At 36.7% G+C, this 17,461-nt stretch overlaps 1 protein-coding gene across 1 annotated transcript in view; it reads left to right on the forward strand.

The window, feature by feature from the left end:
- The window catches only part of DPYD (dihydropyrimidine dehydrogenase), an 813,917-nt gene that overhangs the window by 40,033 nt on the left and 756,423 nt on the right, over nucleotides 1-17,461 (forward strand). The window lies entirely within an intron of this gene.

Here is a 17,461-nt window from a genome sequence, read left to right on the forward strand (position 1 = left end):
AAAAGAGAAATAGAAATACGGAGAAACAACATGACTTGAGATGATAACACAGCCACTTACTAGCAGATCTGGATTTGAAATTCAGTTTTCCTTGCTCTGGCTTTGTGAGCTTTGCATTCTACTATGACATTTCTAGTAGAGGTCTCTGGAAGGACACTAATGTGGTCCAAATTAGATCAAGGAATAGATCAACTATCAGTCATGTTCCTGTATAATGATGTGAACAATTGAAGGACACTGAAAAAAGAATCACGTAATTTTCAGGCTTAGAATGCCTTTAAAGATTATCAAGTCCAACTCTCTCATTTTAAATATGATCCAGATAAATTAGATTAAATTAGATAAATCTCTAAGGTCCCCTTTATAGATTATTAAACTATTTAGAAAGAGAGGCTTTCTCTATTATTATTATTGTTATTGTTGTTATTTTATAAAAATTAGCATTTTCATACCATAATGTTAGCCTGTAAACTGAGTGGTGCATATTGGGTTGGCCAAAAAGTTCATTCGGGTTTTTCCATAAGGTGTTAACAGAAAACTCGGACGAACTCTTTGGCCAGTCCAATATTATCATATTTTTTGTAACTGGCAAAGATACAGTGAGAAGTGTTTTTCTCCATTAAATATATATTGGCACAAATTCCTAGAAAAGCAATTTGACAGTATCTTTGGCAATATCTTTGACAATATTTGTTAATACCTGTGTTAGTTTGCTAGGGCTGCCATAACGAAGTACCACAGACTGGGTGGCCTAAAGAACAGTTTATTTTCTCAGTGCTCTGGAGGCTAGGAATCTGAGATCAAGGTGTCAGCAGGGGCGATTTATTCTGAGGCCTCTCTCTGGATTGCAGCTGGCTGTCTTTTCTCTGTGTCTTCACATGGTCTTCACTCTGTACTTGTCCAAATTTCCTCTTACAATGACACCAATATCTCAGATAAGATCCACTCTGATGACCTCATTTTAATTATCTTTTTAAAGGCTGTGTCCAAATGTCTCCAAATACAGTTACATTCTGAGTTACTGGGGGTTAGGACTTCAATAAATTAATTTGAGGGGCTATACATACAGTTCAGTCCATAATAATACCTTTAAATTATCAAACACTTACACCCAGTAATTCATCTCCTAGTAAACTATCCTAAGGAAAGAATTAGGAATGTAGGTAAATAATTAAATAGACAGAAGATCATCCCAACATTATTTATTTGTAGAGAAAAATGTGGGGGAAAAAACCTACTGAATTCCAACCATTGGGTTATGGTTAAGTGAATTAGGGCAGATCTATTCAGTGGTAAATTGTGCAACCATTAAAATTACTTTTGAAATAATTAATAATCTGAAAAAATACTTACAATCTATATTATATGAACAAGGCACGAAACAGCACTGTATTTAAGAATGATTGTATGCACTTTTACACAACCACACTTATATACGTATTCACAAAGAAAAAAAGAAAAAAAGAATGAAATGTTAATAGTAATTAATATTTGTTTTCTTAGCACTTTTGTATATTTCAAATTTTCTATAATGAGCAAGTGTTAGAGGAAAAATAAAAGCTTTAAATATATGTTAAAATAATCTCAATTTATAACAGCAGATATATTGCTCTGGATGTAAACCATTTTGAAAACTCTATGTGATACACTGGATTAACAAAGAATAGTGAAATAACATTCCCAAGGGGAAATATGGAGCTAGAGTTGAAAGTTATCCTCAGTGTCATTAAAGAATGCTTTTTTTTTCCTTTTCATTATTATTCTCTTTGTGCATGAAGAATTGAATAAAAGTATCACCACAAGATATGATTTATTTTTTAATTGATAAGTTTTCATACTTGAGTTTTATAATCACTCATCTAAACTAAAAAGCCTTACAGGTAAAACAAACATAAGAAGATTCTGAAAGGTGAAGAGAAGGCCAACCAGCTAGGGATATGGACCTGAAACATGACACAGTGATGAGTTCCCTGGGTTTTCTTTTTTCTGCCTTGGAGCTGAAGAAATTGGAAAACCAGAAATGCTAACTGATACACACACACACGCACATGCACACACACACACACACATACATACACAGATCTCAACAAAGTCTGCTCTCTCTAGCCAAAATACCAGGAAAGGAACAGTCTAGCAACAGAAGACTTTTCGACAGTAACTGCTTTAATCTAGCCAAACACAACAAAAAAAAATTGTGACCTTATCCCAATGCATTCATAAAGGCCGAGTGGGAGCCTAGACTTCCATCTTGTGATGAGAGGATGAGATGCTCCAATCCTTCTGCTGGGTGAAAGAGTAGGGAGTCAGGACTTTCATACCCACTAGCTAGCCGGTAACCAAGGCAGCCCACATCCCCAGTCACCTTCTCTGGTGTCAGTGGTGAGACCACTGAACTTCTACCCCTATCAAGAAGAGAAGACACGGGGTGAGGCTGAAAAATACCCCAAAAGGAAATAATAGCTAAAAACTTCCCAAATTTAACAAGAGACATAAATCTACAGATTCAAAAGCCTCTGTGAAACACAAAGGAATCCATAGCAAGACGTATCATAATTAACCTACTGAGAACTAAAAAGAAAGACAGTATCTTAGAAGAAGCCAGCCTGCTTGCCTCAAGGTAAGGACAGCTCCTATGGGCAGTTGTGCTCCAGATCCTTGCCCTGTAGCTTTGACTAAGACTAGACACTATCACTGACAAATGCTTGCTCAGCATTTTTTTTTTTCCCTACCCTGCTTCACCCCTCCTGTATTGGTGTTTCCTGAAGAGCACTCACTCCATAATCACGTGAACCCAAATCCCTGTTTCAAATTTTGCTTTTAGGGAAAACGAACTTTAAATTGCTAAATTAAGAGCCAAATCTTGGCCTGTATCAGCAGTACTTGACATAGGCAGTCACTCTCTTCTTCCTGAAATATTTTTTTCACTTGACTTCCAGGATATCAGACTCCCTGGTGTTCTTCTTTCCTTATTGGTATCTCCTTCTCACTCAGCATATATTTTGGTTATTCCTCATCTTCTCACCCTTAAATATCAGAGTGCCCAGGGCTCAGATCTTTCTTTCTCTCTTTAGAGACTCACTAAGTTGGTGATCACATTTTGTCTCCTCATTTTAAATACCATATATAGACAGATGGCTCCTGCATTTATATCTCTTGCCTGGACCACTTTCTTAAATTCTAGTCCTCTATAACCAAGTGCCTAATGAATACCTCCACTTGAATGTCTAATCGCCATTTCAGTGTACACATACTGAAAATCGAAATTACGATCTTACCTCCAAAATGTATTATTCCTGGAGTCATGTCCATCTACCCTTTCTCTGAGAGCAAAATACTGAGTCCTCGATTTTGTTATTTCTCTCACCTTCCATACCTAAGTAGAAGATCCTTTTGGCTTCAAATATATCTAGAATCTGATTATTTCTCACCACTTCTACCACTACCAACCTTTCTAAGCCATCACCATTATCTTTCATCTGGATTATTTCAGTTGCTTTGTAATGGTTTCCATGCTTATGCCCTTTCCTGGTAGAGTCTCTTCATAATAATTCATCTGAGAAATCCTTTTAATATCCCTGTGCTCAGAATCTTTCAGTGGTTTTCCAGCTTACTTGGAGTTTGCATAATTTCCTTTGTACAGTTGTTACCTCAGCAAGGTCTTCTCCAGCCACCCTATTTAAAACTCTAACCTGCCACCCTACCAAGCTGTCTTTAGACTTCTTTGCTTAATTTTTTTTATAGCACTCATCACTGATATACTCTTTTTTTTTTACTCACTGATTTGTTTATTGTCATTTTTTTTCCACTAGTATATAAAATCCAGGAGGGCAGGGATTTCTGTTTTGTTCGTCATATGTTTTGTTTCTTAAGCTATGTCTCCAGCTTCATGAACCCTTGGTGCTCACTAAAGATCTGTTGAATGAATATGACCCCTCTTTTACATAGTCCTTACATACTAGACATAAGGATCACATATTTTCTTGTATAGTGCTATACAGTTTCCAGAGTACCTTTGCATATTGCATTTGATTTTTACCATGATGTGAATGGACAACCCAGATTTGTTTCCTCATTGTACTGATCTGTTTCCTCATTTTACTGACTATGCTGAAAATGTTAAATTATTTACTTAAACTCATTGAAATTACTTAGTGTTGGAGCCGTATCTAGAATTCTGGTTATCTGAATCTAGTGTGTCCTTTCCAGTGTATTACCTGGCCTCCTTAAAAAACACGAATAAGATGATTAGAAAATAGATACGTTAAAGTTAAGGAAAATGTAGATTGTAGTGGTGGTCACATTTGTGACCAGTAATCTTATTACATCATTTCTGAAGGCAGCCAAAGAGCTCATTTTGATCCAACTCCCCAACTACCAAATAGAAAGGCTTTATTTATTTGTGTTTATTTTGTTTTATTTTCTAATGATTTTGCTTTGGCTTTACAATTCTCTGTTTTGGTTTGACTCAGATAATTACTGCCTTATCATTCTTAGCATATCTGCATGGGGCTGTGGTTTGGGTTTATTAGGGTAGAGTCCTCTCTGTCTCTCTCTCTTTCCACTTTGGTCCTTGAAGCAACCCTATGTCAGGCACTGTGTTGAATGCCACTCAAAGGTGAATAAAATATGCAAAATAAGTAGTCTAAAATTGTCTATTAAATTACATCACATTTACTTTTAATAAACAAATATTTGTTTATAGGCTTTTTAGAAAATAGGCATCTGTTTTGGCCCGTAGAAGTACCCTAAGAATGGCAATTCTGAAATTTTTTACCCAGGAATTTCTTTCCTTGCCAAGTTAATACCATTCTAGTAATAATTAGAAATTCTGAATTCAATAGGGAATTTAAACTGGCAAATGTGTTTTTACTGGTTAATGAAGCACGAAGCAGTTATTTCCAGTATCTTTTAAGCAGGTGTTCCATAACTGCTGTTTATTTTTGCCATTTTTGAAAATGTTGAACTGTCTTAATTACATAAATATTTTGTGCTCATTTTCCGTTAGCAATTTTTAAAGAGCAGAAAATGTTACAAATCAGAAAACTTATCCTGGGTGAAAATAAAAAGGAAAGACAATTAAAGACAGCCAATTATTTGACACGTTCTGAGAATTTTAGCTAATTTGTTTTAAACACATGGCACGTAGTAGGTGCTCAAAGTAAAATAATACAAATAAAAATAAACCATAGTGTATATTAAGAATTTGCTGACTGCAGTTATATTTCAAAGTGCTTCCTATGAAGTAACTCTTTTTAGCCTCAGAACCACCCTGTGAGGTAGGTATTATATTTTATCTGCATTCACAGATGAGGGAAGCTTAAGAAACCTGTCTAAGGGTCCACAACTAAATGGTAGAACTAGAGGCTGAATCCATGCAGTCTGGTACCAGAGCTCTTTAAGTAGACTATTTAAAATAAGTAAATAAAAATAAATCACTGACCTTTTTTCTTCTAGGAAGTGACTAAAGTAATATATAGGTTTTGGTAATCATTTTTTTTCCCCCTGGGTGAGCTTCACAATCTTAGTCACTACTTTGTTTCTACATTTATTGCCTGTTTACAATGGGCCAGGCATTGTGCCGCTTAGCACTCTGGAATAAAAATGAACATGATGTAGGCCCTGCCACGAAGGTCTCACATTCTTTAGAAGAAGAAAGAAATACCAACGTATAGTCCTCTTTCAAAGGACGAACCCTGAAGGAATTTTAGTTATCAGTATGAGTTGGTCAGATTTGCCTTGAGATGAATCAGTCTAACTTTCAGTATGGAAGATGGGTTCAAGGAGAAAGATGGGAGGCCAGGTCTCTGGGACTGATGTGCAAGGCTGGAAGACAAATCATGGAGACCAGGGACAGGGGGCATGTAGGAGAGAGGATAAGCTTGAATATATTTAGAAGGTGTCTTAGTCTGTTTGGGCTGCTATAACAAAAATATCACAGACTGGGTGGCTTAAACAACAAACATTTATTTCTTATAGTTTTGGAGGCTGGGAAGTCCAAGATCGGGGCACCAGAAGATTTAGTATCTGGTGAGGGCCTGCTTCCTCATTCATAGATGGCTTTTTGCTGTGCCCTCACATGGCAGAAGGGATGAGAGAGCTCTCTGGAGCCTCTTTTATAAGCACTAATCCCATTCATGAGGGCTCCACCCTCATAACCTAAAAGCCTCGCAAAGGCCTTACCTCCTAATACCATCACAATGAGAGTTAGGATTTCAGCATGTGAACTTTGATGGGACACAAACATTTAGTCCTTAACAAGAGGTAAAATAAATATGACTTGGGAGTTGACTTTATGTGTATGCTTAATTGTTCATAGGATAAATTGAGAGAAATCGTGAATTCAATTTGGGATCTTTTGAGTTTCTTGTACCTGTGGGTCATCCTGTTTAGTTTAAAGGTTGAAGCTCAGTAAGGGGGTCAGGAATGCAGATGAAGAGTTTTGAATAATCAGAATATATGTGGGTAATTAAAAGCCTGTGGGCAGAGTTACCCAGGAAGGGTGTGTGGAGTGGGAAGAGTATGGAGGTTAGACTTTGGGCAGGGATTAGGGAGAGAGGAGTTAGACACTGGCCTCAGGTGAAAAGTGTAAAGGAGGCACCAAAAGACTCAATAATCAAGGTAAATAATACAAAAATATAAATCATGCAAAATATATAAATAATACAAAAAAATATAAAATGTGTATATGGAAGCACACTTCTTTCCTTTTGCCTCAGGCTCCATTGTGACTCAGCTTGGCACTGAGCACCAGGCAAGGGCAGGCAGAGATGAGAATTCAGCCAAGAAGTGCTATGATGGGTGAGATGAGAACCAGAGGAGCGTAGTGGGAGAGTTCCTACAAAGAAGGAGAGATCAGTGTGCTTTTCCTCTAATACCCGAATACCAAATGTGGCTATTTTTTCTACTTTGGAAATTATCCTTCTAGCCTGCCTTATCTGCTGAGTCCATTTTTCCCTCTCAATTTCACATGACTATTAAGAGATGAAATCCACGTAGTTAATAAAGTTATTAGTCAACCAATCTCATTCAGAGGGTTGCCCAGCTACTTGGCTCTGTTAAACTTGACATAGAATGCAGGTCCCAATATTGGTACATATCAAATTCACAATATGAATTTTTATTTTTAAGCTCCAAAATTAAATGAGCTTTTGACCAGATTCACAGTAAGAAAGCAATCCTATTCTGCCCTGGCCTCTTCTTGCACCATAGTTTAAAACAACTTCTCAAGCTTGAGCTTGCTTTCCTGATTGCTGACAATAGCTTTCTTCCAAAAATAGACTCAATGCCTGAAGGAGTTTCTGGAATTAAAAAAATAACCAAAACCAAGATTCTTTACAGCTTAATGCCTTCTTCAATAGTTGAAAAATACATGGTTTGTATACATAATACAAATATCAGACTAGAAACTCAGGCATGCAGGAAATAAAACCTCCTTTCTTTTCCTATAACTGAACTTAATTTTTATTTTGAACTTCTCTAAGAGTAGAAGTTTAGTCACTGTCGCTTTCAGAATTCTCTTTTCCCTGTTTGTCCCCCCACTCCCCCTTATTTCTCTGAGCTAATATCTGAGTTTCTGGGGATTTGGTGGCAAGTGTGATAGGTGAGCTGAGCCCTGCTGATTCTTCATGACATCTTTCTTCTAATAACCATCACGGGGAATGTGGAGTCATCCTTCATTCCCATTCACCGGGTCCCTTCCTGTCCCTCACCTCTCTTCTACTTTGAAGTCACTCTCGAACACATGACAATCATTCTAATGTTCTTCTCAACACAGGGGCTTGGGGAACTTCACGGTTTAGTCACCTTTTCCCAGGGCTTCATCTAGTTAGTAGTGGGTGACAGGTTCTCCAAGCTCATGATTTCCACGCACCTGGCTAGGGTTTGTCATTCCCCCTGTGTCCAGCCTGAGGAACTGAGCTTCTTTCTCTGGATTGACCATTATTCCTGGACCCTTCCCTTTCCTTTTGATCCTCATTTTGTTTTTTCCATTCTTAAAATATTTATATAGTTTAGATGGGAAGGTAAGAGTGGAGGACAAAATTTGCTTTTAACTCATCACACATATCCTCCTAAATCCACACTGTCAATCACCCAAGTTCTTCCAGTTTCCTTGAAAACTTGACTTCTGAAATCCGAAGTCTCACAGAAAATCTTTGTGTCGCTGCTTTCTGCACTTACATTCTTCTCTTTAAGAAATGAAAACCAGTGGCCTAGCTGCCTGACATGTGTAAACTTTAGGAGGAAGGAGACAAAAATTACAGTAAAACATCCCCTATCCCACAAAGTCTGATTTTGAATTTGGATTTAACAGAATTGGTGATTATCCCCCATCCTTCATCCAGCAGAGTATCAAATGAGGTCTGTTGGGGTGGGAAGTTAGGGTAGGGTAAGTTCTTACTTTGGGTCAGAGAGACTAAGAAAGAAGGGCTAGGCCAGGCAAAGCCATTCAGAACCCTGTCTTGGGAAGCTGAGATAGTAATTGCAGGACTCTGAGAGTGAGTGTCTCCTTAAATTTTGTGACATAGACACCTCACTTACGTCACCATAGTACTGACCCTGAAAACTGCTGCCAACCAAAGGCTTGCACTGTGCCAGAGGTACCAGCATGCCTTGGGACCCAGCAATGTCCCCATGAGTGTTTAAACTTGGGTAGCAACTGCCAACCTGCAGCAGGGACTCAGATGGATTTAGATGGCACAGGTGGCCCCAGAAATCCTAGCTGGCTCACTGGGTGGGCTCCCCTGGTCCTTACATTAATTTCCCAGTAATGCTACTGCATATATTATCGGATTTTTTGGAATCATTAATCTGGTATGGTTTTACCATTTATATTTTAAGAACAGTTATCCTGCTGCATTTGTTGAGAACATTGTAATGGATTAGAAAAATAAGTTTGTTTTTAAATAGGTATATTTTAAGTGATCTTTATTGGACAATCTCTTCCATACTTCTAACAAAGGTTAGAAGTTATTACTGTATAAATTTAGTAATTAACTTTATGTGTGTGTTAGGATAGACATTAACTAGAAAAAACTAATCCTTTAAAGAAAATGCAAGTTTAAAAGTTCAGCAGAGGGAAAATTGTACAGAGTTAAAATGTACTGTGAAATGTGACTGCCTAAAAATCCTGTTGTCAGAATATACAACTTTAAGAAGAACAGGGATTCTGAGTCTAAACTCTTGCTGCATGGTCATTTAGACATATGTAAACGGTGTAATTTTGAAATTGGGATGGGGTCTTCAGTCATATGAATTTTGACACATAACCAGTATTTATTTTAATATAGTAGCATACTGCTTATGTGAAGGGCATTTTTGGTAGAAGTCTTAAAGTCTAGTTACGAATTTCTAAAGGAGAATTTTGGGCAATCTCAATTTCTTTAAGAGTACAAAGTAGACTCTGTACTTAAAATATGAAATCATTGATTGGTTTCCATTGTCTGTATATGAATTATGAACTCCAAAGAGCATCTTCTGAACATTTTTGGGCATTGATCCAATGGCTAGAAATAAGGTACTTTTTGTAGCATTGACCTCTCTTAGATAATTAATATATTGCATCACATTTTTCCATATTTATACAACACTGATCTTCGTTGGCCTCGGCCTGCAGCGGCTTGAAGCATGGTTTCTGTTCCTGGCCAGAGATTAAGGTTGGGTCATGGCAGTGAGAGCACCGAATTCTAGCCACTAGACCAGTAGTCAGTGACAAGGCCCTGGCCCTTCGGCTTTGCAGAAAAGAATTCCCACAAAGACGGAAAGTAGTGAAACAAGTGAAGTGTTTATTAGGAGAAAAAAAGAGTACAGTACGTGTGGATAGACACATGGGCGGACTCAGAGAGAAGGTTGCGCCCTCGTAGTAGTTTAAATCGCTTTTATGGGGCATTTCTTCCAGGTTTCCCTTGGCCAATCATTTTGATTTGCCTGGCTCGGAGTCCATATTTGGTATATCTCAGGATCCTCCCATGTGTGCACGCATCTCTCAGCCAAGATGGATTCCACCAAAGAGACCTATGGGTAGCTTGGCATAACTCCCCTTTTGACCTCCAAGGAGCTTTCTGGTAGGGAAGGTCTCCTTAACTTCGAGAATGAGAAATATATGGTCTCTTATCTTCTATCTGGGCAGGGCCCAGCCTCCTCTCTCGATTGTCCTGCTATTCTCATCTTGGAGTATCCACAGGGGACAAACTCCAATTGCTTACTTACCCTGGGGGGGCCCATCTACCTCCTGCCTCAACACTACTATAGATAAATTATTTTACTAAATATTTATAGTCTATTTGCTTGAAATCTGAGTTGTACAGTTTAATTAATTACCAAATATTAATGGAAGGCCAAATATGTGCCAACTACTGTGAAAAGTGGGGAAAGGGACAGATGCTTTTCCTGCCCTGACAGCTTACAGTCATTCTAACAGGCATTAAACTCATTCACAACCAAGTGTTGTGAGTATTGCCATCCATAGGACTTATAGCTGAAGTATGTAACCTAGTCTCAGGATTTAGGGTTAGAAAACAGAAAATTCTGTTTTCTCTCTTTAGAAAACAGAAAATTCTGTTTTCTCTCTTGAGAAAACAGAATTTAAGTTGAAAATGTAGATGAAGGAAGGAAAGAAGAAGAAGGATCCCACCAGAGTACAGACTGTATATTGCAGACACTTAAGATGAGGGAGGATATTGAACTAACGATATTGATACTTTAACAGTTTTAGTGCTGCATGGCTGTGTAGAATATGGGGGAAGTACTAAGTGATAAGACAGAAGAGATCAGAGGGGAGTAGTACAAGTAACAATAACAGTAAGGATATTAATAATTACATTTATTGAAAAGTTCTGTATTCTGTTTCTTTCACTGAGAGAAGTGCATGCCATCTCATTAAGAAAGCACACTCTGCTACCTGCTAGAATTTGGAATTTTGCCATATATTAGGTTCTGTCTTTGAAAGTATGTGTTTTCTTGGCACTTTATTCCACACATAGAATTAGAATAGTATTGTCAGAGATTTATTCTCCAGGCAAAATATGTGATAAAATGTTAATTGACTAAAAAGAAGAAAAGTGTTAACTCTTGATTTCCTGAGGCTGTTACAAGAAAGCTTTGCTTTAATTATTGATTTCAGACTGATCACAACTTTCTCCACGTCCATGTGACACACAAATTAAACTCGTTTGTAATTGTCAGCCGTTAGCCCTGTTACTTTTATTTTGCTCTTCTTTAGTTTGAAATTTTATAATAGTTAAGTGGGAGTGAAATTTTATAGTAGTTAAGTGGCAGTTCTTGTTGTTGTTGTTTTTTTTAACTAACTTTACTGTTAATTAGAATGGAGTGTAGTTATCTAGTCAGGGTTTAAATTGAACTGGAAAAAACTTTCCTCTGAGTAAGGTGTGTTTCAGTTACCTTTATTAGCAAAAGAAAGAAATCTTTCCCTTTAAAGCTAGCTGCCTTATCTTTGAGGTTGGCTCTTTATGAAAGAAGACAGTGGAACCTGAAGGGATGACCTATCAGCAGAAAGGTTGGTTTAAGAGTGAGTTACAGAGATAAACTAATTGGGTGCAATTATTGGTTCTGCCATTTACTACCTATGTGCCCTTGAGTAAATTCCTTAATCTCTTCCTGCCTCCATTTCCTCTTCTGTAAAATGAGGGTAATAATAGCATCTACCTGATATAGTTGTTGTTAGGATTAAATGAGTCAATTTGCATACTATACTTAAAACACTTCCTGGCATATATATAATCCTCTATAACTGTCATTGTTTAGCATTGATGGGTTGATGCTCCCAGGTCTGTTTCTGTTACTACATATGTAGGTCCATAATGATAGTGGATACAGAACAGAGTAACTAAATATGGAAAGAATGTGGAAGAGTAATAAACAGGAAGATATTAAGGACGGTAATGGAAAACAGAGCAGACATTTCCTGTATTGCCCAGAAATTTCTTAGCAGCAAGTTGTGTGTGTGTGTGTGTGTGTGTGTGTGTGTGTGAGAGAGAGAGAGAGAGAGAGAGAGAAACAACAGAGGTACCAGATTTTCTGAGCACTGCCTAATATATGCATGAAGTTGGAATGAATTATCTTCCTGTGAATTTTTTTACCATACTTTGCACTCTCCAAAAAGCTTCAACATGACACCTTGGTCCTGCCCAGTTTCACCAGTCTATAGCTCTTCGTTGTCATGGGGATTTCACCCTGGCCGATGCTCTGTTGCGTGAGCCCCTGTAGGGAACTAAGTGCTAGGGAACTAACCTGAAATGTTTCTCTTCCCTTAAAATGGCCGAGAGTGAAACATTTCCTCTAACCATTTGACAAGGAAGTTTCTCTTTGGAGAAGTTGTTCATATAGATTACATATTAGTCCAGGAATATTGAGAAGGGAATCCAAAAGATCTGAAACCAAACTGATTTGGTTTGTTTATATAGAAATTCTTTGCATAGTCATAAATACTAAACTGGAATTATATGATGTATTGTAGGTCAATAAGTAGTATATAATAAAGCAGATGTGTTAAGACTATGTCTATAAAAACAGGATATGTATATTTTAAAAGATATTAATGAAGCATATTACTGTATTTGCAAATAAGAAATAACTTTGCATATGGGAAAATAGAGTGCTCTGAACTAAAGAAATCAGCTAAATTGTCTTTAGAGCCTAATGGTATATTTTACCTTTGCAAAACATTTATTTGGTGCTCATAACAAATAAATATGCGAGTTTTGCTGTTTTCCGAATGGGCATACAATGGCAGCTGTCTTTCTAATCGCTCCCCTATTCAAACACTAATCGGTGGAACCCACGTAGAATGCTAGGCGCCTGAATAGGTAGACAATGGCAGCAGCGTTTTTAATCACAGTCCTATTCAAGCACTAATCGGAGTGATGATTAAGGGACATTAGAGGGAGCACTTTGACATCTGATCCTTTGAACTGACGTCTGTGCAGGCTGCACTCCACAGAGCTCACTCGGCCAGACTGATTTCCTTAAATAAAGTGCAGTGATTTCCAATGTAGGAAATATTACATTAGAACCTCTTGAAATGATTAGGAATTGAGGAGCTTTTCTTTTAGTGAGGATTTGGTGTATGCCGTGTACTCACAAAGCTAGAACATTAATATTGCATGCACTCTGGGTATCAGGGACTATAGAGAAATAGCTTGAAAAAGATCCTCCTCTAGTCACACACTTACAATTGAATATGAACAGAGATGTGAAACTCTGCTGTCATAGTCCTCCATTATGGAAGTTTATTTGGATTTTTATATAACTCAATCAAGATCGGAGCATCCTAACTGCATTGCATTTTTTTGTTTTCTTTAGACCAGGGTATTTTAGTGTTACCTCTTTTGAGTTGCTTTAATAACAACAAAAACAAAAATTGTGTTATATCCTATGCATGGTTATACTTTGATTCAGTAGTCTTTGATAAGATAGAATGGAATATTTCTTTTTTTAGTCTCTCAGAATTTCTAATATCTATTTAGATTTTACTAACCTATTCTCCAGAACATTGCGCAGGATTGATCCTGAAAACATTAGTATCTATTCAAGATTTGCAGATTGGATCAGTGGTTAACATTTCAACATCAACATTTGAAGATGTAGCTCCAAATATCTGTATATTTCTATATCTATCTATCTATCATCTATCTATCCATATTTATAATTTATGTAAAAGAGAAAAAATTTTTCTTCTATATTCTTATGTTCAATATATGAGGTCTATGAATTAAACTGGCAAAAAAACATTAATAGAAGAAAAGGTGTACACATTTTATTTGGTGTTAACAGTTTATGTCCATGAAGGCTTTCATAGATAAGAAGTGAAGACTCAAAGAAGCAGTTAGACTCATGGGCTTATATACCATTTTAACAAAGGGCAGTATATTGTAGAGAAGTGACCAAAGGAAAACGGATTTGACTTCTAGGGGTGGTTAATTGTGGGAAGGTAAGTATATGGGGGAAACTAATGGCTGATAGGACTTATTTTAGTAAGGTTTGTTTTTGCATCTTTGTGTCAACTTTCTGTCTCCAGTGATAAGGGTGTTCTTCAGGAGAAGGGAGGAGGAACGCATTCAGGAAGGGAAGTTTATGTCCTGCTTTTAGACAGATAGTGGAGGGCAAAGAGCTCTTTCTGCACTTGCTTTTTCTTAATTGCCTTCAGCTCAAAATAATCTTTAAAAATTGAGTAAAGTAGCATATTTTGGAATAGCATACTCTGATTGCCTTCATGTACAACCTCTTAGGATTGAGTTCCCTATAGTTTTTATGTTCCTTAGTTATAGGATTCTTTTCTACAAGAGGCAAATATTTATCATAAATTCGGGAATAAATATGACAGTGGTGTATACTTTTGAGGGTGTCTGCCCCCCAGTTCACAGGTGCATAGGTGTGGGCCCTTGAAACTATACTTGCACCATCTGACTCTGACCCCAATTCTGGGGTCAGATTCTGAATCTGATTGAGAAAACTCACCCAACCCAGGAAAAGCAGATTCTGTCTTAGAAATCTGGGACAAGAGATAACATTTCATTCTAGGTTGTTTTAGTAGAAAAAAAAAATGAAACCTGGGTGTTGTGGGGTGGCCATTTTCCACCTGCCAATTATATTAAAAGCAGAAAAAGCCAGTCTAAAGAGAGAGAAGATTGAGGCAAATGTAGATAAAAAAGCTGCCTGGGTTACTCATGGCTTTTCATCAGGAGAGTTTTGCAATTTTGTGTTTTGTGAGATACTCTTGTATCCAAATATAGTCTTCTTTTTTTGGCTTAAACTACCTAAAGCAGATTTTAGGTATAGACAACCAAAAAATCCTAAGGAGCACAGTGGTATATATCACATTCTAATGACTTAGAAAAGGGTGTTTTAGTTTTAGGGAATATGTGAAAATTATAATTAAGTAGGAAAGGAAAAACAGGGTAAGGGGTAAGGATAGTTAAATTTTATGTGTTGGGTGAAGCAGTAGAGTGTAATGTAATCAGCTCCCACTTAGAGACAGACTGCCTGGGTACAAATCATGTCTCTGCATTTACTAACTTGACCTTGGGTACTATTCTTCACTTCTATCAGCTAGCTCTAGTTTCCTTCAATAAAAAATGGAAATACTAATAATTATAGCAATCTAATTAAATTATTTTGAGGAGTAAATGAACTAATGAATTTTAAAAGGGTATAATACAAAGCTTAGCACAGGGTAAATGCTCACTAAATGGTGTGTTATTTTATTATTTTATTTTTATGTGCATATGGGGAATGTCTCAGGTTCAGATGATAAAACATTTATCTAGGATTTCTTACATCTTCAGTCATAATTTACAGATAGTAAAAATTGAGTAAAGTGATAATACATTCATTTATCCTAAGTGTGACTTTTTTTCAAATGTCATATACTTTTAAAAAAATTGAGGTAAAATTGGTGTGTAACATTATATAAGTTTCAGGTGTACAACATTATAATTCTACATCTTTATACACTACAAAGTGATCACCACCAAAGGTCTAGTTACCACTCATCACCATACAGTTGACCCGCTTCATCCATTTGGGTGTTTGGTAAACAAGTCCAGGTTGATCTAACCATATGATTTTCATGATTAAATAGACCCTTTATCATAAACTCTCTCAGTGTTCCTTATTCTATAAGAGACAAAACGTATACAGATGTAGTATTCTTTGTTTATTTCCATGTTACATGAAGTAATTGTAGTTGGTTATTTTGGATTACTTCCATTTTTTCCTCCCTGAGCTCCAGTAAGAATACAGATAGCATTTATGGTATACCTTTGCCCTTATTATCTATTAGTTCATCCTATCTATTTTCTATCCATTTGCTTTTAGGTTTATTATGTTTTGTTTTAAATTGCCTCTCATGTGTTTTGAGAATTGGAATCTATATCTATACCTCTATATTAACCTATCTATCTCTCTTTATCTCTAAATCTATATCTATATGCCTTCTTTTTAAAGTTATACTCTCTGGCTTTAAAGCCAGCAGCTTTGTAAGCTACAAATCAACAAGTAATCTACCCAAATCATTTCCCCACAGCACTGCCTAAGAAAGTTTGACAGTGTGGTTGTTTTTCTTGCACATATTTGGAATAACTTTTCTATCATATTTGGGTTCTTGCCGTATTTTGGTTTAGTAGGGGAGGATTTAAAAGAGTGAGTAAAAGGAAGAGGGCCAGGAGGTCCAGCAAGGAGAACAGATTTTTGAATGTGGAATATGCATAGTATGTTTGGGAGGCAAAAATCCAGTAGATAATTCAGGCTCCAGAAGGGATTCATGCCTAAGAGCAATAGAAGAAGAGTTTTGGAAGGAAGGGTGGAGGTGAAAATGTCTAGAAAAGAAGACTGGATTGAGCTTGTGAAAAAAATTAAGTACACTTTAGGGATTTGGATGTTTTTCTTAGGGCAATAAACTCATGATTTTGACTAAGATACTACCATCATAAAAGTAATGTTTTAAAATTAATGAGTAATCTTTAGAATGTTAATTTGGAACTTACTTTTTAGTTAGAGGCATCAGTAAAGGTGGGAGTTATGTGAATAAAGAGAATGGGATTAAAGATTCTTCAGATATTGTGAAAATTATTTAGGAAGAATGAACAGCACTCTGTTGGAAAGGGATGAAAAAATTAAATAAAATGCAATTCATCATTCATTAAATACATATTGAGTACCATAGTAGGGATATAAGAAGGTGTCCATACTCGTATTAGGGAGAAACAGGCAGCAATGGCATGTAGCACTGATGTACGGTGGGAAATACCAGCTATGGTGCCATCTTGGCCCATTGTTCTCCCAGCTGGCATAGTGCCTGGCATATAGTAGGCACTCAACGATTGCTAGCTATTATATTCATCCTTGATAGATTTTTCTATCACTGTTGCTGATTTTTTCTCTTGTTATTGCTCTTATTATAGACAGTCAGTGGTAAAGTCACTTCTTGCTAATTACTGGTAATGTTACATGTTCTGTGGTTCTGGCTGTACCAGAATTGCTTCTAGGCAGAGATGAAAAAAAAAAAACAAGTGGAAGAGAAGATAACTTCACTCCAACCCAGAAAAAGGCTGAAAGAACTTATCAAGCCTCAAACTTGGGGTATATATTGGACAAGTTATCTGCGATGCAAGGTTTAGGCTTTATCAGATGTATACTAAGCTTTGTTAGATTAAATATCATAGCTTGTAATTTTTTCACTGAAAGTGTTCTTTTGAACACTCTTACTTATCTCCGCTCTAAAAGCATTATTCCTTTTTACTGCATTTATCTTATACCTTCTTGGAAAAACAGTTCATAGTATATTTTGTCCAGCACTGAAACATTGCTTGCTTTGTGATGAATGTCATCATAGTAACCTAGTTTTAATCTTTTGAGTGGGAAATATTATGAATCAACTGAACAAATATTTAATCCCTCAAACAGAAATAAATTGAAATGGTGGCATTTCAGTCTTCTTTTCATTCAT

Source organism: Eubalaena glacialis, chromosome 3 (assembly GCF_028564815.1).
Source record: "Eubalaena glacialis isolate mEubGla1 chromosome 3, mEubGla1.1.hap2.+ XY, whole genome shotgun sequence".
NCBI lineage: Eukaryota > Metazoa > Chordata > Mammalia > Artiodactyla > Balaenidae > Eubalaena > Eubalaena glacialis.